The following is a 26,748-nucleotide window of genomic DNA, read 5'->3' as shown; positions in this document are numbered from 1 at the left end:
AAGTGCATTGCAGATGGCCCTAGAGAAGAGTATGCCCATTTGGCCTACCCTGTAAAACATAATCATCTGGTTGCTCAACTGGCCTTCCACTGTGTACCATTTCAACATGATCACTTCCTTCTTTTTTTCTTTCTTTTTGAGAGAGAGAGAGAGAGAGAGAGAGAGAATGCAAGTAGGGGTGGGGCAGAAAGAGAAGGACAGAGAGAATCTCAAGCAAGCTCCATAGTTAGTGTGGAGTCTGTTGCCTGAATTGATCTCAGGATACTGAGATCATGACCTGAGCCAAAATCAAGATTGGATGCTCAACCAACTGAGCCACTCAGCTGCCCCATGACCAATTCCTTTAACCTCTTTATTTCTACTTTTCTAGTCTGCAGGACACCTTGGACAACTCCACTTCACTCAACCTCTAATTGACCCTTGGTGGTGAGTTTGCACCCTTATCTGGAGTCTCTGCTTTGATAAAGTACTCCCAGTCAACTAATTCTTATTTATCCAGTTTTGCATTCTGGTCTCATTGATCACACACTAAAAACTCAATCCCAGGATGACCACCTTGCCCTCTGTCAGTATGTGTTGAGTAACTCTTACTTTCCCATTTATTTATAATCTTTTTCCTGCCTTATCATTCCCTTAGCCAGGCTACACTGGAATTAACACTAATTTCAGTAAGTGCAGCTTCTGAGGGTTCCTAGTGATAGGATAAAGAGGCCTCTTCATCACAGGGTGCTGTTAAGCCTTAATTCTGCAAGTTCTAAGGGCCCGAGGGAATCTGCAAATCCAATATCCACAGATGTCCCATTACATATGTCCCCATCCTATGCGGTAGGGGCCCAACTAGGACCTTGACGTTAACATAAAAGATCTGCTTTGAACCAGCATTAAAGTGCTTCTGGATATCTGTGATTCTATCAGGTGCTCATTCTGATACTCAGAAGTTTCTGCTCTCACAGTCTTTAATTGCTTATTAACCATTCCTCATTATCCCTCTTCAGTGAATTAATTCAAGTTAGCAATAACTAGCCAATTTTGCCCTTTTGTTAGACCTTGTCACCCTCACCATGAAACAATTATTTAAAATACCTAAATCAGTGCACTTCCACCATCCCCCCAGTTAGCTACAGGAGAAATCTATGGGAGTCAGAATGCCATCTTACATCGTGTTCTATTGGTTTCCCTCTTATGATTCAGGATTACATCTTTTTCTTCTAGGGAATGAATGACCAAGTCCAAAATCTTCATTTTATCTTTTTTTTTTTTTCTCAAATAGTACCATTTGCATCAGGACCATCAAGTGTAAAAACTGAAATAGAACTGAAATATAAATAGAACTGAAATAGAACTAGATATACTCTAGAAGAGAGCAAGAAATGAAGAATAGAGTATACCATAGAGTGGATCTGAGACCTGTGGAAGGAAAGAAAGAGGGGAAGAGGGTTCTGGAAAAAGATTCTTACACGTGACATGGTTCCAACAAAATTCTGCCAAATAAGAAAGGAGTCTTTGATCCACAATCTCCTTTTGGAAAGCTTCTATATCTCTCTGTAATGAGTCCGCTTAAGTATCCATTTTGTGCTCAGTCATTGACACAGAAAAGCCTGGTGGAAGCATAACCTCAATAGAAATGAAGTGCTGAATCCAAAGGTGCAACAGCTAGAGGCTTTGGTAAAGTAGTATCTGCACAGCAGATCTGAGGGCCACCTCTCCACAGCTGTCACATATATGCTTTCATATTTTATATTTAATTTTATGGACTCCCCATGTGTCTCTGCTTGAGGGTATTAAGTGACTTGTGTCTTGAGCTTGGGGCAGGAGGATGACTGTGAGGGCTACAGGTCAGGGGGAAATGAAAATGTACAGGGACACAGGGGAAGTGCTCAGAGGCAAGAGTTTGGCTCCAGCACATTTCTCTCACATCACAATATTTCCTAGAATCAACCTCGCCTATATCTGAAAGTCATACACCTGTTTAAAATGTTACTCAAAGGCACAATTTGTCATCCTGAAATACTTTATGTGAGGATTGGGAAAGAAAGACAACATTCAGTGTGGAGAAGTCATGGAATTCAATTTCAGTGTGGAAGAGAATCTATGCACTTTTCCCTTAAGATTCAAGGAGCTCTCATTTTCTTTTTTTTACTTTATCCCTTGCTTGTTTTATTTCACTCACTTATTTTAACTCTGTGTAATTTCTTTTTTCCCTTTTCCTTTTTCTTCCTTGAAAATCTACTTTCCTATTTTCTACATCCCTTTGGAGTATTAGGAGTAGGAACAGTGTGATCTATTAATCCTGGCAAATGGCAGCATAAGATTCAGGTACTTAGAAATTTGTACTGATGTTGATAAAATGCTAAGCTGTGACTGATTAATGACCTTTGGGATTGTGTCTGTGGTCACACATTCACTGTATAAGTGGCTGTGGAGATCAGTCTTTTGAGATTCATTTTTATATTTCATGTGAAAAAGAAAAGAGATCTTGGCACCAGAGGTTGAATAAAGCAAATATTAATCTGATTCTCACTTTGAAATATGAACGTTGTTTAGTTCAGAATTCTAACTTTGGAGCAAAACAAATTGGGGTCTTGTCACTGCCTGTAATTAATAGGAACATATCACTAAGCTCAAAATTCTCACATATATAAAGTTGTATTTCAGTTGAAGCTGAAATTGTAACTCTCTCTACAGTAAACAGAGTTTTAGTGTGTGGATTTTATTTTATTTGTTCATTGTGTGTGTGTGTGTGTGTGTGTGTGTGTGTGTGTGAATTTTAAAATAAACTTTTTCTTTGCCAGAAAGATATAGTGAACTTCATTGGTAGGAGGGAAAAAAAAAAACAGAATAGCACAAAGCTTAGTTATAATACATAGCATGCTAGAGGCAGTAGCTCAGATCACAGAATCACAGAAGGTTAGAGCCGGCAGCTGTATTATAACCTACCCCTTCCTATAAGGGCGCTTGTTCTGAGGCTGCATATACCAGTGACTAGACTGGTCTCTGGCTGGCAGACATAGTCTAAAGGTGCAGGTAAGAACAAGGCTGAATACAAGAGTTATCTGAAACCTAAGGGGGCAAAAAACAGTATTGAAGACACTGAGAAAACCCTTGGCATTAGTAGGGAAAGGATTCTAAATGAAAACAGGCAAAATAATGGATTAGAATTGATAATAGGATTCAGAATCTTTAAGGCCCAAAGAAAAGCTGATCAGAAAGTTTACTAGAATTGTATTCTGTAGTCCTGCAAATTGGAAGCTTGAGGGTTTACTAGAAGGAGGCTAGAAACAGAGGCTTTCACATCAGAAAATTTGTCTCTGAGCTGAAAACCTCTTTTCCTTGTTTGCTGTGGCAGTTACACATTAGCTGTGTTTTTTGTCTTACACCCATCCCTTGTTAGAAGGAAACTATAGTGCTGCTTACTCTAGTGTCTTTTCTAGCACTTTCTTAAACCAGGATAGCGTACGCTAAACAACACATGTGGTATAGTTGCCAAAATTGTTAGAAGGATGCAGAGTTTCGCTTAATTGCAACCACTAGTATTTATTTTAAACTTAGGTCTAAAGAATTTAGAGAATATTTAAAGAATCTAAATAGATTTCTTCTTGAATTCCTTCTAATCCCCATGCTAAGAAATTCTTTCAGATGTAACAAAGATGTCATTGACCTCTCCTACCTATTCTAATAGGATTTTATAAAAATAAACACAACCAAGATATAACTCCTAACTATAACTTCTTTTTCTTTCAACAAATCTCCCCCCTCCCTAATATTTCCTTGTTCTATAAATCACACTGTCACATGTTTAGGTGTTCAAGCCTTTATTTCCTATCCTTACATATATTGTCATCAAAAAGTCCTGTGGCTCTACTGTCAAAATAATTGTTAAAGTCCTTATTCTATCACTAGTATCCTATTTCTATCATCATCTCTCACTTGTACTACAGAAGTAACATCCTAGCTCACCTTTGAATTTTGGTCTTTCCCTCTCTCAATCCAATAGCAGCCAGCTATTAAAATGCTGATTAGAGCACACCCTTCCATAATTAAATACTCTAATAGTTTCCCATTACTCCTAGAATTCCAAACTCTTTCTTATGGCCAACATGAGTCTGCTCGATATGCTTCTTCATAAGCCTCTCACCTTATCTCCTACCTTTCTCCCTCACTAAATTTCTGTCTGTCTGATCTTTCATCTCCTGTTATTAAATTACCAGATTGTTAATTATTTGTGAGCCCTTCTTCATTCCCTTTGGAATGGTGGGAAAGCTGGAATACTTTAGGCCCAGATCTTCCAGCAGCTCATTCCTCCTCAGAATGTAGCATTCTTCCCATATGTCATTCAGAAAGATACTCCTTGTCCATGTCATCTAGAATAAGCCACCCCCAATTCAGTTATCACCGGTCCCCTTTCTTATGCCTTTTTTGCTCTTCTTCATACTTAAAATTCTGAAGTAGTACCAAGTTCATTTGCTCCTGAATCTATCAATAATCTAACCATGTTGAAAATAATCTACTGATGCTACCATTTTGTTTTAGTTGTCTTGTACCAGTCAGGATCCTGGGAGATAGATGGCACAATCAAATTGGGTGATTTGAAGAGAGCTCAGATTTAGGGAAACCAGTGAAGTATATAGTACACTGTGCCAAGACTAGCCATAGATAGAAACCACACCATGTATGTTCTTTAGGGCTCATTATTCCAGTTTAAAAAGGCCCTAGAGATCTCTACGACAAGCATCACTACAACTTCCTTACCACTACTGAGTCTGAAAGCACAAAGAGTAGAGTAGAAATGGTTATCATAACTAAAACAGTAGGTGTTCAAAAAGGACTACATGATAGGACTTGTGACTTCAGGTCAATAGACTCAGCAACGAAGCTGAAACTTGCAGTAAGGAGATTAATAAATACTTCAGTTTTACTTCTTATCATATTCCCTTTTACTTCAGAACAGAACTTAAATTCATAATTGTCTATTTTTATAAAGGCATATTCCATTACCAAGCTACCTGAAATTTTCAGCATTGACCAGTCAGTTCCAGTGCAGTTTTTGCAGTATATCAAACACTTCCTTATTTCCAAATCTAATGGTTATTTCTCCATCCTCATATTCAACCTCTCATCAGTATTTGTTATAGGACAATAGAAAAATCATGAAGATTTGGTAGAAATGTATTGTAATAGTTCAATCAATAGTTGATTGATAATGTCTTCAATAAACGGTGTTGGGATAACTGGACAGCCACATGCAAAAGAATGAAACTGGACGACTATCTCAGGCTGTATACAAAACTTAAGTCATACGGATTCAACACTTGAATGTAAGACCCGTAAACATAAAACTCCTAGTGGAAAACATTGTGATAAGCTCCTTGACTCTGGTCTTAGGAATGATTTTTGTATTTTACGCCAAAAGCAAAGGCAACAAGAGCACAAATAAGCAAGTGGGATTATATCAAACTAAAAAGCTTCTATGCAGCAAAGGAAACCATCAATAAAATGAAAAAGTAGCCTACCAAATGGGACAACACATTTGCAAATCATATATCTGATAAGGAGTTAAGGTCCAAAACATTTCGGAGAGGATGTGGAGAAAAGAGAACCCTGCGCTATGTTGGTGGGAATGTAAATTGGTCCAACTACTATTGAAAGCTGTATGGAAGTTCCAAAAAATAAAAATAGAACTATCATGTCATCTAGCAATCTAATTCTGGGTATTTATCTGAAAGAAATGAAAAAACTAACTTGAAAAGATATATGCACTCCCATGTCTATTGCAGCTTTATTTATAATAACCAAGACATGGAAACTACTTAGTGTCCATCAATGGATGAATGGATGAAGAAGAAAATACATACATATATACATATATATAGAAAGATCAAGAAGAAAATACATACATATATAGAAAGATTATATATACACATATATATTTGTATGTATTTCTATACGTATATAGAAAGATTAAGAAAAGACATACATATATACATATATGTAGAAAAGATTAAGAAGAAAATACATACATATATAGAAAGATTATATATATATATACACATACATATGTATGTATTTCTATACATATGTAGAAAGATTAAGAAGAAAATACATATATATACATATATATGCATGTATTTTCTTCTTCATATATACACACATATATAGATACATAATACATATACACATATATATGTATATACATATATATTTATATATGCATGTGCACATACATATATGTATGTCTCACAGATTATTATTCAACTGTAAAGAAGAAAGAAGTCCTGACATTTACAACAATATGGACAAAACTTGAGAGCATTATACTAAGTGGAATAAATCAAAGAAAAACAGATACTGTTTTTTTATGAGAAATAAAAATTTCTCTTATATGTGGAAACTTACAAAAAAAGGTGTTGGGGGACCCAAATATACAGAAAATATATTGATAGTTGTCTGAGACAGGAGGTGGGGAGGTGAGCAAAATGGATGAAGGTGGTCAAAAGGTACAAACTCATAGTTAAAAAATAAATAAGTTATGGGAATATAGTGTACAGCATGATGACTAGAGTTAATAATACTGTTGTATATTTGAAAGTTTCTGGGAGAATAAATATTAAAGTTCTTATCATAAGGAAACAATATAACTGTGTATGGTGATGGATGTTAACTAGACTTATTTGGTGTCATTTTGCTATATATACCAATATTTAATTATGTATAACTGAAACCAATATAACATTTTATATAAATTATTTCTCACTTTAAAAAATAAGCTGAATTTTGTATGTTGATTTTGTATCTAGAAACTTTACTGAATTTATTGACTACTTAAAATGATTTTTTGTTGGAGTCTTGAGGGTTTTCTATGTATAAGATCATAGCATTTGCAAACAGAGATAATTTTACTTCTTTCTTTCTGATTTAGATGCCTCATATTTCTTTTCTTTGCCTAATTCCTTTGGCTAGAATTTCCATTGAAGAGAAAGGATAAAAATAGACACCATTGCTTTGTTCCTTATCTTAGTGGAAAGCCTTTTCACTTCTTGCCATTGAGTATGATTTTAGCTATGGGCTTGACTTATATGGCCCTTATTATGTTGAAATATATTCCTCCTATTCATAAACTGCTGAGAGCTTTTATCCTGGAAGAATCCTGTATTGTTTCAAATGTTTTCTATTAAAATCCTGTAGTCTTTTTTTAATGCTTTGTTTTGCTAATGTGGTGTATCACATTATTGACTTTCATATGCTGAAATACCATCAATAAAGACTGATGCTCAATATTACCCCAACTGCCTATAACAATATATCTTTGGAGGGGTGCCTGGATGGCTCAGTGGTTGAGTTTGCCTTTGGCTCAGGTCACAATCCTGGGGTCCTGGGATCAAGTCACATATAAGCTCCCCACAGGGAGCCTGCTTCTCCCTCTGCCTGTGTCTCCGCCTCTTTCTGTGTGTCTCTCATGAATAAATAAAATCTTTTAAAAAACAAAAAACAATATATCCTTGGAGACCTATAATTTTATAATGGAAGTTGAAATTAAGTAACCTGTATAGACTGAAGGTTTATAGAATATCTCCTATTTTTTTTAATATCTTAAGTGAGTATCTCCCATTTTTGTCTCTTTAGAGTAGTGTTATATCTATCTACTGTTTTTCTGATAGGTCTTGTTTTTATTGTATTTATTATTTTTTCCCTTTAGTTATTATTTTTTTATTGGAGCTCAATTTGTCAACATATAGTATAACACCCAGTGCTCACCCTGTCAAGTGCCCCCCTCAGTGCCTATCACCTAGTCACCCATCCCCCTGCCCACCTCCCCTCCCACTAGCCCTTGTTCATTTCCCAGAGTTAGGAGTCTCTCATGTTCTGTCACACTCTGACCCAAAATTATTGATGTTAAAAAATTTAACCCATTTAAGCATTTTTATTTCCTAAGTATTTGTTGTGACCTTTACTACTTCCTCCACATTGTATACTAAAAATTTGAAATCTGCTTCAGCATTATTAATCTCTCCTCTATTGTCTAAAGATACTTTATGTATCTTAATGTTTATTTCATTTTAGAACATTAATTTTTGTCATGCTTAAGAATAGTATATTTGACATAATTTCAACCTATGGCTAGTATGGAATGTTGATGACATATTTGAGCTTTGAAATCAAGAAAACTTGAAAATAGAAACTAAACTTAACCTTTCTTATGTAAATAGTAGTTTACTTTTCTTGTCATCAGCTTCTTAATTTGAAAATAATAATGGTACTTAAATGGTATTTTAAAACTAAGAAGCTAATTTTTTGAATTATTAGCTTCAGTAAAAGACTAATAGGGACTCAAATAATGGTGCTTTAATTATTATTAATGAAAAATAATTAATCATGTATTTTTATTGCTTAAGACTAATTAATTAAATTATTTGAATAAAAAAACAGAATCTAAGGGTATTATGATAATTGATGTCAGCATTAAGTATAAATCAATTTGAGATGGTTCAGAATCAATAGCAATTATATATGACATTAAACAATGGTTTGAAGACTTTAGCTTATCTAAACTCCTTTATTGGAATTAAATTTTTAATTGTCTCTTTTAATTAAATGATCATAGTTATTTCACATACTTAAATGATTCTACCGAGTAAGTTATTGTTTCCTATTAATTTTAATCCATCCTTCCTTGGTCATGCTTCTTATCATTAGAGGCAAAAGGATTCAACTATTCTCATTCTAGTTGTTTTGCAACTATTAATTTAGAAAGATTTGAATCATTTTACTCCCTTTAAAGTCATTTCCAATGAGCTAAGTGATCACTACTTTATCTTAATCCCCACAATAGTTATAGCTAATCTCTCAAATTTTAATGTTTAATTGTTCAATAATTACTTCATGTAAGATAGTTTTATCTTGCCTTATGTGGACCTATGTTCCTTCAGTTCTCAGAAAGTCATATACTCCTACCAGAGTGTCTAATACATTGCTATTTATATCATTATTAATATGTGATCTGAATATAAACATATTAAATATACTGTAATTGTAAGCTGTTGTTTTCTAGTTATTATGAAATTAAGAAGAAAAAAATTCTTATTGTGAAGATCAACTAAATATATTATCAAATTATTATCTTTATGAAATCATTGTGTGAAATACAACTCCATAAAGCAGGGCTTTTCATTTAGGAGATGAGGGAGTGAGATGATACATCCCATTAAAGGAATGTCTTCCACTGGGTTCCTAGGGAACAAAGTTTGAAACAAAGCTTATGAGCTAACACTTTATTAGAAGTGCAATTCCTAGAACCATCAGTCAAAGCAAAAAGAAAATGGGGGTGTGGAGATAGGGAGAGCAAATGCAAGAAAGTTAAAGAACCCATCAAAAGTTTACAGTAGGTATAGCTGGGTACTGGGTACATGTTGAGTGTCTCTAGAGATACCAGTAGAGCACTATTCTTTCTAGGGACAGTTCTTGGTGACACAAAATACAAAAATTTGTCTGTTGCCTCTTGCTCAACTTACGCCTTTTATTGGTCAACTGCTACTCAATGAGGCAGTAATTCTCCCACTCATTCATTCTTGAGACTGTGTTACCAGGCTCCCTGGGAACCCCAGGGAAGCCATAATCCAGCAGGTACAAAGTGGATATAGTGCAGATTTTACAGTCTGTGTTTGCAAGTCTTTATGAGTGCATAACTTCATCAAATCTATACACCAGGGGATTTGGATTTTATGAAGAGGGAACAGTTGTTGTGAATATAAACCATTATTAGGGTCATCCCAGAAACAAAAGCTACTTAAAGTCATATTCAACTCAATCTTACCTAAAAATATGATGTAGAAAATGAGAAAAAAAATAAATGGTGAAATTTCCATGCAAACCTATCTCATTTAATTGGTATTAAGTATACAATTTTTCAAAAGATTTTATTTATTAACTTGAGAGTGAGAAAGAGAGTGTGAAGATTTTATTTATTAACTTGAGAGTGAGAAAAAGAATGTGAGAGGGAGACAGAGCACTAGCAGTGAGGGAAGGGTGGAAGAAGAGGGGAAGGCAAACTCCCCACTAAGTAGGGAGCCTGATGCAGAACTTGATCCCAGGACCCTGGGATCATGACCTGAACCAAAGACAGATATTTAACTGACTGAGTCATCCAGGTGCCCCTAATTATATTATTTTTTAATCTTTTCCTATATGTGAAAAATAGAAAGTATGTGATAATCATAAAACTTCTAAGTCACGTATAATTAAATCTTTCTAATTTACATATAGAGTTTTTATATTCAGTAATTTAAAAATCATAATCAAGAAAATTCAGGAGTATAATACAGATGAAGATTTAAAAAATTAGTTCATTATTCTTGAAGAGAAATTTAAATACACAAATTCAAGGGCATTTAATTAAATGATCATGACCTGTTTTATATTTTTGCATTACTATACTATTTTTATTCATAAAAGAATAATATAAATACTTATGAATATTCTATATAAAATGATTACCAACATTAACTGTATTGTAGCTAATGTTGCACTATTACTTAGATGAAATTCATGGAAGCTGTGGTTAATAATCTACCAACACAAGATGTAACACGGAGAAGCAACCTTACTAATGACAGCCTGCATGACATCAGTGGCCTCTAGCTTTCATGTTTTATCAACAGAATTTTAATGAAGTAGCATCCCTCTTTGACACAGTTAAATTTTCTTTTCTCTGAAAAGTTTTCCTGTACTTAAAAATATATAATTAATATGATTTAGTGATTAATTGAGATAACTCTTGACTGAGAAGAAGACATAAATATGTAATTTATCGATTTAAATTTACCTCATCTTCAAAAACATGGCATTAGCTCATTTGAGATTTTCTCTCTTTCTTTAGTGGATCTACCTCATCTGAAGATGATGATGATTTATAAAATGGTCCAAAGTTAGAAGCTGAAGGAGGCATTGAATTAAAAATCATAAATATTTTATAAGACAAATAATGTATCATTAGAAAATTTCCATTTAAATCATGAAGAAACATTGCACAGAAATCTTTGGCTTTTTAAATGTAAAATTAATTATTTAGTTTTAATTTAATTAAGGATTTAGTTATATTTTCCCAAAGAATATCCTATTTCTTAATTTTCTCAAATACATGATTAAGTTAGACTGTGTCACCAAGAACTTTTTCAGAGATTTCTTTAATGGTTAATTTTATGTGTCAGTTTGACCTGGACAAGAGGTGCCCAGATATCTGACTAAATATTATTTCTGGGTACATCTGTGAGGGTGTTTGGTGAATGAGATTGGCATTTGAATTGACTGAGTAGAGAAGATTGTCCTTCTGAAGGTAAGTGGGCAGTATCCAATCTGTTCAGGGCCTGAACAGAACAGAAATGTAGAGGAAGGAAGAATTTTTTATTCCTGACCTGGGACATCAGTCATCTCCTGCATTCAGATTGAGACTTCACCTTTGGATCCTCTAGTTCCTGAACCTTTGGACTCTGCATAGGACTTGCATAATTGTCTCCACTAGTTCTCAGGCCTTCAGACTTGGATAAGAACTACAGCACCCAATTTCTTGGTCCTCCAGCCTGTAACCTTCATATTCATATGAGCTAATTCCCTATAAATCTCTAGATAGATAGATGATGATAAATAGATGAATAATTAGATAGATAGAATATAGCTAGATGATATAATATATAGGACATATAGTAACATATATACTCTGTTTCTCTAAGAAATCCTAACACAGATTTTGGTATGTGAGTAGTTCTAGAGCAACAGAATTTTAAGAATGAGTTTTCTGATTTAGTTCCTGGTTTCTGGAACAGATTATTTGATTAAATGTAAAGATGTCAATGATTCTATTTCCAGTAATAAAGGAGCACTGTGATGTGAACTGGCAGTAGAGGCACACAAAATATCTGCGCTGGGCACTCCTAATCAACCACTTATGAAGCAGGGAGCTAGTGACTGATTACTTTTGGATATTTTAATAAAACTAACAAATATAATGAGGTGGCTAATAGTAATCATGCTGGACAAAGTGGTGAAAAAAGTGTGAACTCAACGATTTATGTTCCCAGTTAAAGTGCTGTAGAAGTGAACTTAACACATCTACATGTAGTCTGAAGGAAATCCTGGTCTCCTGTAGTTGCAGGGCTATGAGTGGTGAAAATCAAACACAGAATCATACCATTAAAATGCAAGTTAAAGTCCTAGCCTTCCAGGGTATCTAGTGTCAAAGTAAGAACATGGGGAGAGAATGAGATCTCCTAAGTTAGTATAGCAGCATGAGGGAAGACTTTGATAAAGCTGGGGATGTTGAGCCCCTAAGTATTGTTGTGTCTTCTTGGTGAGTGGAAGTGGCCTCCCCAGCCCCAGAAATATTATTATCTTTCCAATCCCATCTGAAAGGATTAAATCTGCCTGGCCTGAGGAGACTGGACTATCTTTACCTGACAGCAATTGCAAAGGGTGCTGATTCTTTCCTCAGGACCTATCCCCACCTGTTTCTAGATCTATAATTGGAATAAATCCCAGCAGGCACTTAAGGTAAGGTACAAAGTGGAACCCATGAGAAGATGTACTATACTCCAAAAGAACTAATTTGTTCAAACAGAAATCTGGAAAACATGTGGGAGTGGGTATGGAATAATAGTAGAAGGGAAATAAAGTTACATCAGGCCAAATTTATTGATTTGGGCTTACTAAGCAGAGATTTTACATTTAATGCTGCAGCTTGGGGAGTTAGAGAGATCTAAAATTTGTTTGGCTAGCTGAAACACAGGCCAAAAGCTGGCACACAGAAAATAAATTGGAATATCAGATCTGCCATGGTTTAATCTAAAGGAAAGAATTCAAAGGCTTAGAGAGACCAGAATGTTAGAGTGGATTTGTCATTTAAGACCTACTCACCAGCACTCGGAGTGTCCAGAGGACATATCTTTCACCAGTATTATGAGATATACTTTTTTAGTTCTTTCCAGTCATCCTTGAAGATCTTCATGACTGCACTTCTCCGTTGGCCATACTTTATAGGGGGAACAGCAGCCACAAACGGGGAATTCTAAGTGCAATAGAAACAACTGGATCTGAGGATAGCAGGGGTCTAATGGGGTTACTCAACTACCAAAGGCAAAGCATGTATGGTTAGTGTGATGGGCAGTGTAGCCAAAGCAGCAGTCAGGATAATCTGACTCCCACAGACTTATGTTTGGCATTGATATTTGTTCATGGTGTACCTAGAAGTAAATTAGGTAAGAAACCTACTAAATTCTAACCAATCTGTATAAGCATAAAAATTCTAAGTGAAGCGAATGAAAGTCAAACTTGAGTCGTAAAAACAGAGAGTCCTAATCCTTCAATCAATTGCTAGACTTGAGCCAATTTACAGATTCAGAACCCCTTAAATGAAGGGAAGGTTTCTCTTGAGGAAGGATTGTGGTACGCTTCCAAAATTCTATGCTATTATCCTTTCTCCTAGCCTTCCCCAAAGGAAGATCTCTGGCCTTTTACTTGAGTAGTGGTACATTGATGAAAAGGAAATAGTCAGACTTTCCAGGCACTACTGGATACTGGCTCTGATCTGACAGTAATTCTGGGAGACTTGAAATGCACTGTGGTCCACAGGGAAGGTAGGGGCTTATGGAGACCAGGTGATCAATGGAGTTTTTGCTCAGGTTCCTCTCACAGTGGGTCCAAAGTTCTCCTGAACCTTCTTCCAGAAGCAATACCACATTTCAGAATGGATTGCAAAGATTAATGCCACCACCAAGGACATAAAGGATACAGAAGTAATGATTCCTACCACATCTCTATTGAACTTACCTGTTTGGCCTTTATAAAAGATGGCTGAATTTGGAGAGTAAGAGTACATTTCCACCAATGCAACCACATGGTAGTTACAATCGCTGTTGCTATAACAGATGTGGCTTTATTGTTAAGTGAATTAACACATTCCTTGTATGTGGCTACTAATCTGGCAAATACATTTTTCTCTATTCCTGTCAACAGATCCACCAGAAGTAGCTTGCTTCAAGCTGGCAAGGCCAAAAATACACTTCACTGTTCTACCTTCGGGGTAGTACATCAACTCTTTAGCCCTATGCCATAATTCAGTTTGCAGGGGCCTTGATTGCCTTTCTCTTCCACAAAGAAATCACACTGGTTTATTATATTGCTGACATTATCATAATTGGATCAAAAGAGCAGTCAGTAGTAACTACTCTAGACTTATTGATAAGACATTTATACGCCAGATGGTGGGAAATAAATCTGACTAAAATTTAGGGGCTGACCTCAGTGATATTTCTAAGGGTCAAGTAATGTGGGTCATTTCTATTTTGATATATCATTTCAAAGGTGAAGGATAAGTTGTTAGACCTGGCCCTTCTACAAACAAAAAAGAGGTACAATGCCTAGTGGGCACATCTTTGGATTTTGGAGGCATCATGCTCTTCATTTGAGGGTGTTACTTAGGTCTATTTACCAGATGACTTCAAAAGCTGCTGAATTTGAGTGGGACCATGAACAAGAGAAGGCTCTGTGATAGGTCCAGGCTGCTGTATAAGTTCCTCTGATGCTCTTCTGTTTAGGGCATATGATCCAGCAAATGCAATGATGGTTAAAGGGACAGTGGCAGACAGAAATTCTCATTGCAGTCTTTTGCAGACCCAGTTTGTGAATTACAACAGCAAGCAAAGCCTTGCTGTCCTCCACAGATAAATACTTTTCTTTTAAGAAATAGCTCTTGGCCTGCTACTATGCCTTAGTAGGAGCTGAATGGATCAATTGTTTAATCATGGCCACCAAGTTGCCATGCAACCTGAACTTTAAATCATAAGCTGAGTGTTATCTAACCCATAAAATCATAAATTTCACAGCAACAGTACATTAGCAGTTGGGGGTGTTATATCCATGTTTGAGCCCAAATAGGCCCTTAAGCACAAAAAAGTTAAAGAAGTGCCAAAATACTTATGGTTTCTGCTTCTGCTACAGTGTTTTCTATCTCTCAGCTTGTACCTATGTCCTCATGGGAAGTTCTTGGTGATCAACTGACAGTGGAAGAGAAGACTCAAACCCAGGTTACACAGATTCCACATGATATACAGGCACCACCTGCAAGTGAGCAGATACAGCATTACAGCCCCCTTTGGAACATCCTGGAAGGAAACAGGTGAATGAAAATCTTCCAACTGACAGATGTTTTAAGCAGTGTATCTGATTATTCACTTTGCTTAGAAGGTGAAATAGCCAGACATGTGATTATGTGCTGATATATGGGATCTAGCTAATGGTTTGGCTAGTTGGTCAAGGGACTTGGAAGGAACATGATTGCAAAATTGCTAACAAGGAAGTTTGGGTGAGAAGTATGGGGTGAGACCTCTCTGAATAGACAATAACATGAAGGAACTTCTGTCCCATGTGAATGTCAAAGAAAGGGTAACTTCAACAGTGTAACATTTTAATAACCAAGATTTTAATAACCAAGTAGATAGGATGTCCTGTTTTGTGGATAGTCACTCTTCTTTCTCCAGCCACCTCTGTCATGCCAAATGGGCTCACGAGCAAAGTGGTCATGGTGGCAAAGGATATTATGCTTGGGCACAGCAATATGGACTCCTGGCTATTGCCACTGCTGAGCACCCAATCTGCCAGCATCAGAGATCAACACTGAGCTCCCAATATGGCATCATTCCCTGGATATTCAGCCAGCTACCTGGTGGCAGATAGATTACATTGGATTGCTTCCATCATGCAAAGGGTAGCATTTTTTCATACTAGAATAGAGTCTTACTCTGACTATGGTTTTTTTTTTTTTTTCCATGAATGTGATGCTTCTGCCAAACTACTATCCATGGACTTACAGAATGCCTTATCCATAGTCATGTTATTTCATACAACATTGCTTCTGATCAAGGAACCCCACAGTGAAAAGAAGTACAACAATGGATCCATGCTTATAGAATTTTCCCTGATCTTACCATTTTCCCCACCACCCTAAAGCAGTCCTTCTGATAGAAGAGTGGAATGAGTTTTTGGAGACTTAGTTACAGAGCCAAGTGGGTGGCAATACTTTGCAGGGCTGATGCCAGGTTTTCTAGGAAGCTGCAAATGTTCTAAATAAGTGTCTAATATATGGTGCTTCTCCAGTAGCCAGAGTTCATAGGCATAGGAATCTAGGGGTAGAAGTGAGAGTGACACCACTCACAAACAAAATTTTTGCTTCCTGTTCTCATGATCTTATATTATGCTGGCCTAAATGTCTTAGTTCCAGAGGGAGGAATACTTACATCAGGAGATATAAACAGTGATTCTGCCACTGCACTGTAAGTTTAGATTGCTTCTCAGCCACTTAAATGTCTTCATGCCACTGAATCAACAGGCATAGGAGGGCATTGCAGTATCGGCTGGGATGATTGATCCTGACTATCAAGGATAAATTGAACTCTCACTCCACAATAGAGGTAAAGAAGAGTATTTGTAGAATACAGAATATCCCTTAAAATGTCTCTGAGTATTACCATACCTTGTGATTAAGGTCAATGAAAAATAAAAACAAACCAATCTAGGCACAACTACCAATGGCCCAGGCCCTTCAGGAATGAAGATTGGTAAGGAAAAATGACCAGCTGAGGTGCTTGTTGAAAACAAGAATGGGTAGTGGAAAAATGAAGTTATAAATATTGGCTATGATCACGTGACCAGCTACAGAATTAGGAATGGTGATGTCATGATTATTTCTCACTTTAAATGTGTTTGTGCACTTGCACATGTGTGTATAGCAAATATTTATTTTCCTTATTCTATTTTTCCCTGATCATGTAATACAAGATGCACTTACTTTCTAAATAGTATTTTAGCTAATTTACATCATAGTTTTAAGCTACAAGATATGCAGTAGTGTAACCGATCATCTTTCTTGAACTTTATCTCTTTTACTGAGGGAGGGTTAGTACAATTTTGGTTGTATGAAAGACAGTGGTATTATGTTAAGTAGAATTAGGACCTTTTTTTTACAATAATAAATATTTCTTTAAGCAATTAAACATATGATTCTGATTAGACAAAAAAGCTTCCTCCTTATTTTGATATAAAGACATGTATTTCAGCTACAAATAAGTCAATCAGAGAAAGAAATTTATCATATTATCGCACTCATATGTGGAATTTAAGAAACAAAACAAGAGCATAGGGGATGAGAGAGAAAAATAAAACAACACAAAATCATAGAGGGAGACGAATAATTAAGAGACTCTTAATCATAGGAAACAAACTGAGGGTTGCTGGAGGGGAGGAGAATGGGGGAACAGGGTAACTAAGTGACAGGCAAATGAGCACTGGGTATTGTGTACAATTGATAAGTCACTGAGCTTTACCTCTGACACTAATAATACACTATATGTAAATTAATTTAATTTAAATAAAAAATAAAATAATAATAATAACAACAAATAAATAAAAATAAAAGGAAACTTTTTATGACCTAACACTATACTGTGGAAAAATTATAAAATTTATATAAACCAAAAAAAGAAAAAAAAAAAGAAAAAAAGAAACTAAATTGAAATCATGACTCATGAGTGCTCTGACTTTGGCCTAGAAGATTACTTTCCTCTGAGATTTCAACCTTATTTGATGTGCTCACTACATTTAACACTTAGGTCTTCAGTTCCGTCTGTAGAAGATGAGTGCCTCCTTAACTTTTGTCTAAGAGACTTTCTGGCTCTTGCATGTTCCTAATTAATAGATTGCTTCATGCATTAGCATTACTTATTTTTTTAAAAATATTTTATTTATTCATTTATGAGGGACATAGAAACGCAGGCAGAGACACAGACAGAGGGAGAAGCAAAGTTGCATCGCAGGGACTCAATCCTGGGACTGGGATCATGCCCTGAGCCAAAGGCAGATGCTCAACTGCTGGGCCACCCAAGTGTCCCAACATTACTTAATAATAGCCACCTAATTTCATAGTCTTTTAAGGTTACAATTTCCTTTTTTTTTTTTTTTTTTTTTTTTACAATTTCCTTTTAAATCTCAAGTGTTAATGGTATTCCACTTTATACATCACTCTCACTGCTTCCCATCTTCACTCACCACAGGTAAGAATTTTAGAAGTACCACTGCTACAACTTTCCAAGAACTATCAGTAATCAACCTACCATCAATAATGGGGTCTTCATTGCCATATGGCCACTGAATGGCCTTTTTCAGTATACCATTGTTAGACTCTGCTTCGTAGAATCATCATGGCCCCAACTATCTGAGCTTAAGTTCCCTAGAAGCAGAGCTTAAGACAGGAGTTCTTGGAGGAAGTGTTGAAGAAATTCTCTCATAAGAAGGGGAATGGAAGAAGCAGGGCAGAACAAGGGAAAAAAGTTGAAAGAGGTAAATAATCTCAGCTGGAGACTAGCTTCAGTCTGATTTCATGAAAATTTCTGTTGCACAAACTTCACTACAGAGTTAGCCTCACCTTAAAGAGAGAGAGGTAAGTTTTCTACCACACTTTCATTTCAATAAGTCATTAGCCTGCCTGTCTGAAGAAGAGGGTAATCATAATTTGGGTGAGATGGCTCTGGTGTCAATTCTCCAGAGAAGGTGGTGGTTATGAGCCTTCAGCACTAATAGTCAGAAGCTGGGTAATGTGTGCATCTGACTGTCTGTTGGTGAGAGTCCATGCAGGGCACCAATAACACCACTAATGAAGCAAGGGTTTGGAGAAATGACTTTTTTTTTTTTTTTTTTTTTGTAATGATGGGGAAAATGGTGTAATGTTACTGGAAGGACATTTGAAAATAATACTACAAAAGACACTAAAGCTTCATATGCTTTGATATACTTTGATACAGATGCAATGCACCCAATTCACAATGTTGAACTAAATACTTTTTGACAAAGCAAATTTACTCTGGTGAAATGTCCCTATGAAAATATGTAAACAAGTCTGACTATGACTTAACAATAATATTCATAAAACTGTTTATAAGACCAAAATATTTTTAAGAATTAAAATTTGAGGAATGGGGGAATGGTTAAGTAATTCCATATAGTGGTATATTATGATAGAAATATTAATAATTACCTATTATTTATGTATCTGTATGTTATTAACAGGAAAAATAAGCTGTTATATTTTATTATAGTTATTTGTTGTTTTGCATCTAATAGAATCTCCCTGCATAAGAAAAAAAGAAACAAATTTGAGGGCTTTTAACATATTCTAAAATAATATAAGATTCAGAATTACCCAATACCCATGAGTCTCATGAGATTTGCAACCATAGTTTAAAGCCAGCTATGCCAGGAGGATATTCTGGACACAGCTGAATCTAGCCAGATCATAATGGTGTGGTGTTATTTACAGTGTCCATTATGATTGATGGGATCCATACACTATAGGATGTTAAATATGTAGAATATTATACATGGTTGTATTTTTTTAAAATGTTGGCTTATTTCAATTTCATAATTTTCCACAATATGTTGCTTATATAATAAAAAAGTATATTTTTATTTACAACAGCAATGTATATTCACATGAAATAGGAAGAGCTTTTTGTTCAAATCAGACTCAAATGCTAATTTAAAGAAGTCTACTATTATGAAAATATGTGGTTTTAATTGTCTTCGATATGCTTAATTTTATGCAGCAATTGCAATTGGTATAGTTTCCTTGATCTCAAGACTCTTTCAGTATATTCTAATAAAGTAACTTCCAGTGTTTGAAGGAAGGGGAGAAAATGAATGCTGACATGAAATTTTATTCTTCAGAAATCCATAGCTAAACATATTTTATTTAATTTGGCATAAAAATGCAGTTGTGTAAAATCGATACAAGAATATATGACCAATATGTATATGAAGGATAGACACTATTTACTTAGAAAAGCAACATTCTTTCCACTCACTGGTTGAAGGTGAGTTGGTGCTCTAATGAAAAAAAAAAGTTGTTTTCCTGCTAGCTTTAGTTTTAATTTTTTTAAAGTTTTTATTTATTTATGAGAGAGAGAGAGAGAGAGAGAGGGGCAAGGCAGAGGGAGTAGCAGGCTCTATTCAGGTAGCCTGACATGGGACTCGATCCCGGGTCTCCAGGATCAGGCCCTGGGCTCAATATGGCCCTAAACCACTGAGCCCCCCACGGGCTGCCCTCCTGCTGGCTTTAGAGGTAACAAATTTCATCACTCTATCTTCTGAGGTGACAGACATTATTGCTTCCTTTACTTATAGACAGGTCAAAATTTCAGTAGCTATAGGTCAAAATTTGATGGGAAAAGTTCTTAAAATAGGTTTTATTCTCCAAATTATTAAATCTCATTCCATTACTTCTCTTTCTCAGTAAAAATTGATAAAAGAACAAGCCTTAACTGTACATCTTTTCTCTTTTGTCTTCAAAATTCACATCTGCTTGATAATATAGCATGGGCTTCATGTACAAAAGTAGGTATATAATCAATGTTTCACAAGTTTTGATGTGAAGAGAATGTCATGAAGAGAAGTTGGTAGTTGACTTTGTTGATTAAAGCCTCCATTCCTCCTTTTGATAGCATGTCATTTTTCATTTTGGAATGATATATCCAGGGGTGTGCCTCCAACTAGGTTAGAAGTTGGGATGGATTCCTGCTCTTACTTCCTCCTGCTCTTACTTCCTTAGTTCTGCCAGCGGTCAATTATGTAGCTTAAACTTAACAACAACAACAACAACAAAAATACTTCTAAGAAATTGAATTTTGAGTGAGGCTTGCAAGAAGAAAAACATTGCCATGGCTAGGTTAATGCCACATTGGAAAGTTTTAATAATGCTGGGAAGTGATTGCCTTCACATCCACCTTTCATTCTCTTAGCTGACCAATGAAAATAAGTAATAGAGTAATAAATACAATAAGAATAGTTTGCTGTTATTTCAAATGTGGTGTCTTTATTGTACTCAATCAATTCAGGTTATGAGAATTGGAATGCAGATAGTTAACAGGGAAATTATTTTTCTACTACACTTAGCTAGACTAAAAATATCCTACATAATTTTGTTTTCATCAGGCCCAGATAATTTACATCTTTAATGTGTAACCTATTATGTTACCTTAGACATGCATGAGCTCTCTTAACTCTTGACCATAATTTATTCAAATTCAAAAGATACCATATTGATTCACTGAGTTGATGGCATAGTGCTTAATATTGAATATGGAAAGTATGAAGTAGCAGGTACACAACCTGACATGGTAAACATATACATGCCAGTGAATTGGAAATCAATCATACAAAATGTTCAGAAGCTACTAGTGAAATTTCTAAGTAAGAATTATGTAACTGTTTTGGAATAATTTCTGCTGCCGATCCAGTTAAGAACAAGCTGAGTGCATTGTTGTACAGTTAAGATTCTGGGAGCTAAATCTGTTTAAAGTAACATTGGGAAAAAAAATGACTTTTTCATCTAAGAAGAAGTAAAGTCTTTGTTTGCAGATCCTATATGACATTATTTATAAAATATCTTACAGAATCCACCAAACAACTGTTAGAACTATTCAATGAATTCAGTAGAGTTACAGGATACAAAATCAACATATAAAAAAGCAGCTCTGTTTCTATACACTAAAGATAAAATATCTAAAAAAGAAACCAGTACCATTCACAGTATCATTAAAAACAGTGCAATACTTAGAAATAAATTTAGGAAGTGAAAGTTTTGTGCACTGTAAACCATAATACTTTAATGAAAGAAAGTGACCAGACACAAGTCAAAAGATACCATGCGTTCATGGATTGGGGGATCTAATATTGTTAAAATATATTATTGTTATTCCATGTACCTAAAGCTATCTGTAAACTATCAAAACTCTGAAGGCATTTTTTTTTTTTTTTTACAGAACTAGAAAGAACAACCCTAAAACTTGTATAGAACCACAAAAGGTCTGGAATAACCAAGACAATCATGAGGAAGAACAAAGCTGGGGGCACTATATGCCCTGATTTGAAACAAAAAACAAAGCTGTAGCAATAAAAACAGACAGGAAGAGCAATGGAACACAATGGAGAGCCCAGAAGTAAAATCCTACTTATAACTTAATTAATATTTGACAAAGGAATCAAGAATACTCAATGGGGAAAGTATATTCTTTTCAAAGAAGTGTATTGGAGAAACTGGATAAATACATTTAGAAGAATAAAATCATGCCCTTATTTTACATCACTCATAAAAGTTAATGAGATATATTGACGACTTAATCATAAGCCCTGAAACCATAAAACTCTTGGAAGAAAACATAGGGGAAAAATCTCCTTGATATTGGTCCTGGCAACAATGTTTTGGATATGACACAAAAATTAGAAGTGACAAAAGCAAAAATAGACAAGTGGAGCTACATGAAATGACAAGGCTTCTCCTCAGCAAAAGAAATAATCAACAAAACAAAAAGATAACCAATGGAATGGGAGAAAATATTTGCAAAACATTTGTTGGATAAGGGGTTAGTATCCCAAATATGTAAAGACTGTATAAAACTCAATAACAAAAAAAAAAATTTCAAATAGTCTTATTTTTAAAAATGGCCAGAGAACTGAATAGACATTTTTGCAAAGAAGATATCCAAATAGCCAGCAGGTACATGACAAGATGCTCAATATCACGAATCACTAGGGAAATGCAAATCCAATCAAAATGAAATATCACCTCAAACATATTAGAATGGCTATCATTAAGAAGGCAAGAAATACAAAGAGTTGGCAAAGGATGTGGAGAAAAGGGTATTCTAGTGCACTGTTGCTGGGAATGTAAATTGGTGTAGCCACTATGAAAAATAATATGGAGTTGTTTCAAAAAGTAAAAATAGTACTATATGATGCAATGATTCCACTTCTGTGTATATTTCCAAAGGAGACAGAAATAGGATATCAAAGAAATATCTGCACACCCATGTTAATTGCAGCATTATTCACAATAGACAAGATAGGGAAATAACCTAAGTGTTCATCAATGTATTAATAAATAAAGAAGATGAGGTATATAATGGAGTATTATTCAGTCATGAGAAAGAAGGAAATCTCATCATTTTGGACAACTTGGATGTACCCTGAAGGCATTGCTATAGGTGAAATGAGTCAGAGAGAGAAAAAAAAAAAAAAAGAAAAGAAAACTAAAATTAAACTCATAAAAAGAATAGGATGATGGTTGCCAGGGGCTTGGAGGTGATTGAAGTGAGGAGATATTGGTCAAAGGGTACAAACCTACAGTTAGAAGAAGAGTAAGTTCTGGATATTTAATGTACAATATGATGATTACACTTAACAATACTATATTGTATATTTGAATGCTGCCGAGAGAGTACATCTTAAACATTCTCACCCATTACTGGTAATTATGTGAGTTATGAAGGGGATGAAGGGGTTGACTAATAGTACTGTGGTAATCATTTTGCAAGATATAAATGTATCAAGTCAACATATTGCACAACATAAACTTAAACCATGTTATATGTCAGTTATGATCTCAATAAAGTTGGGGAAAAATGAAATGCATGTACTTTTTTGATACATAGCTGGAATTACTTTCCAGATTGTGATGTATACCTTGGAGGAGCATTATCTATGTTAACAAGGAAGTTCATACAAGAATATTATATGAAATAGGAGTTATATTAATAATGACAACAAAAAGTGAAAACAAAACAAAGGAAAATACAGAGATACTAAATGCTGTCAGAAATGAAATGAACAAATAACTTCTATGATATCCATGTTATAGCATATTATACAACAGTTAAAGAATATAAGTATGCTTTCAATGGACTAAAATAGAAAAATTGAGGTGATACAGTGTTCAATAGAAAAATAAAATTATAAGCAAAGGGTACAGTAATATGCTCTCTGTAAAGCATACAATGTAATTATGCATTTGCATATTTGCAGATTTATATTCATCTGTATTAATATATATTTATCTACCTACCTATCATCTATCTACATATATTTATCTGGATGGAGATAAACCAAAGCTGCTAATTCTGGGAAGAAAATAAAATTGTGGTGATTGTCAAAAGGAAGTTGAGCTTCATATATAATATTTGAATTTTCCTTTTTAAAGAGTATAACATTAATGTATGATTTATATATTCAAAAAAATAAAAGAGAAAATTTAACCGAACAGCCCAAGGTGAATATGTTACTTAGTGCCCAATCTAGATTAAAACCTAGGAATTCTGGCACTTAAGATGTTCATTAATTTTCTTATGCTACATTCTAGTGAATGAGTAATTTTCATTAAGCATTTCAATGTGAAAAAAAGTAAGTATTAATTACCTCTAAGTCAAAAGGAAGAAAAAGCATAATCTTCCATCTATGCCATATTTTGTAATAATAAAATTATTTTGCTAGTATTAAAGCTGGTTTGTGGAAGAAAGTTAATGAGACACTCCTACAAATTTGTAATGAGCACAGGACAGGTTACTCCAATTTTCTATGGTAGAGGTTTTATATATATAATTTGAAGCATTTGTTATAAGTTAGAGGTTATACATATAAATATATATGTAATTTGAATTATATATTTGATTATATGTTATTTGATCATATATTTGATATATATATTGAATTATATATATATTTGAAATATATATATATAATATATATGATTTAAAGCATTTGTTAAAAGATTTCCATGTTTACTCCAGTTAAATCTTAAATAGTTGATCTATGGATTTCCAAGGAGACCAAAATATTATTAAACCATTCAGATGATTGGATATTACACCAAAATTAGAGGACCCTACTCCAGAGAGGCTCAGAATGCATAATTGTGGCCATGCGAATGAAAGAGAAAACATAACTTTCCAGTATAAATCAAATAGTATTAAAGAAGTAGAGGTCTGGAGGAAGTAGACAGTGAAATTTCTCAAGAATGGTCAAGTCCTACAGATTCAAAAATCATTTTTCAGGGGAACCCTGGGTGAAGTAGTGGTTTAGCGCCTGCCTTTGGCCCAGGGCGCGATCCTGGAGACCCGGGATCGAGTCCCACGTCGGGCTCCCGGTGCATGGAGCCTGCTTCTCCCTCTCCCTCTCCCTCTGCCTATGTCTCTGCCTCTCTCTCTCTCTCTGTATGAGTATCATAAATAAATTTAAAAAAATTAAAAAAAATCATTTTTCAGGAATTACTACCTATGTAGCAGCATGTACCCTTTTTATGTAACCAACTTGATATCGGGACCTTCTTATAATATCAAGTTAAAAAGAAACAGACAGAGAGAGAGGGAGCCTTGGCAGAGGCACTCAAGTGTGGAGTTTTTTTTCTTCCTTTTCCATTTGGTATTTTCTGCTTTTTGGTGACACTGTTTTTAAAAGTATCTAGAGACATTTTCCCAAAGACATCAAGATGGCCAGCAGATACATGAAAAGATGCTCAACATTACTCATTATAAGGGAAATAAAAATCAAAGCTACAAGGAGATAGCACCTCACACCTATCAAAATGGCTAAAATCAACAGCACTAGAAAACTATATGGGGGTTTTTCAGAAAGTTAGAAATAGAACTACCCTATAATCCAGCAATTGCACAACTAGGTACTTACCCAAAGAATACAAAAATATTAATTCAAAGGGATACATAAGCCCCCTTGTTTATAGCAGCATTATCAATAATATTCAAATTATGGAAAGAGCCCAAGTGTCCATCCACTGATGAATGGATAAAGATGTAGTATGTGTGTATACATTATAATTTTAAATATATATTTATATATAATGTGTATATATGGGATTATATATATTATATATGTTTGTATTACTCAGCCATAAAAAAGAATGAAATCTGGCCATTTGCAACCATGGTGGACCAAGAGAGTATTATGCTAAGTGAAATAAGTCAGTCAGAGAAGGCAAATACCATATAATTTCACTCATATGTGGGATTTAAGAAACAAAGCAGATGAGCAAAGGGAAAAAAAAGAGATTGAGAGAGAGGCAAACAAAGAAACAGACTCTTAACTATAGAGAACAAACGGATATTTACTAGAGGGAAGGTGGGTATGGAATGCGTGAAATAGGTGACAGGGATTAAGAAGCGCACTTGTCATGAGCACTAACTGTTTTATGTAAGTGTTGAATCGCTATATTGTGCACATGAAAGTAATAGTATACTGTATGTTAACTAACAGGAATTTAAATTTAAAAATTTAAGAAATAAAATGAAATAAAATGGAACAATAAGAGGTACACACTAGTAGGACTATATCATGACCTGCCCCATTCTACTTCTTTAAAACATAAATATATAGGCCAAGGAATCTTGCAGAGATTTTTCTTTGCCATTCATTGAGTATATCAGTGATTGTTTCTTCTAAAACATAGTTTCTGAAAAACTGTTTATAGTTTCTTTCTCCCTGTGCCTTAGTGATTAAAAAAATATATATATTTATATTTATTTCAGATCACCTTTTTTTTTATTTTCTAGTTCAGATTGATCTCAACTCTTAGTCCTTTAAAAGCATACTTAGATTGAGAGAGACAAAAAAGACATAATGATATTTTCCTAATTTACTTGAAGATACAGAGTAGAAAAAAGCATTTCCTTGCTTTTTGCATGGTAAGTGTAAATTTTTCATGAGCCATTTTAACTCTATACATGTGCTCAGATTTCATGCAATGGAATTATAGCCATTCTTTGTAAATCCATTTGTAATCAATCATCTGGTTGAATATGTTTTATTATAGTACTGATTACCATACTCTTTCCAAAGATTTATCGATTTCCCTCTCTTTAAAAAAAAAAAAAA

This window comes from Canis lupus, chromosome 3 (genome assembly GCF_011100685.1).
Source record: "Canis lupus familiaris isolate Mischka breed German Shepherd chromosome 3, alternate assembly UU_Cfam_GSD_1.0, whole genome shotgun sequence".
Taxonomy (NCBI): domain Eukaryota; kingdom Metazoa; phylum Chordata; class Mammalia; order Carnivora; family Canidae; genus Canis; species Canis lupus.
The sequence above is the reverse complement of the archived record's forward strand: the minus strand, read 5'-3'. Positions refer to the sequence as shown.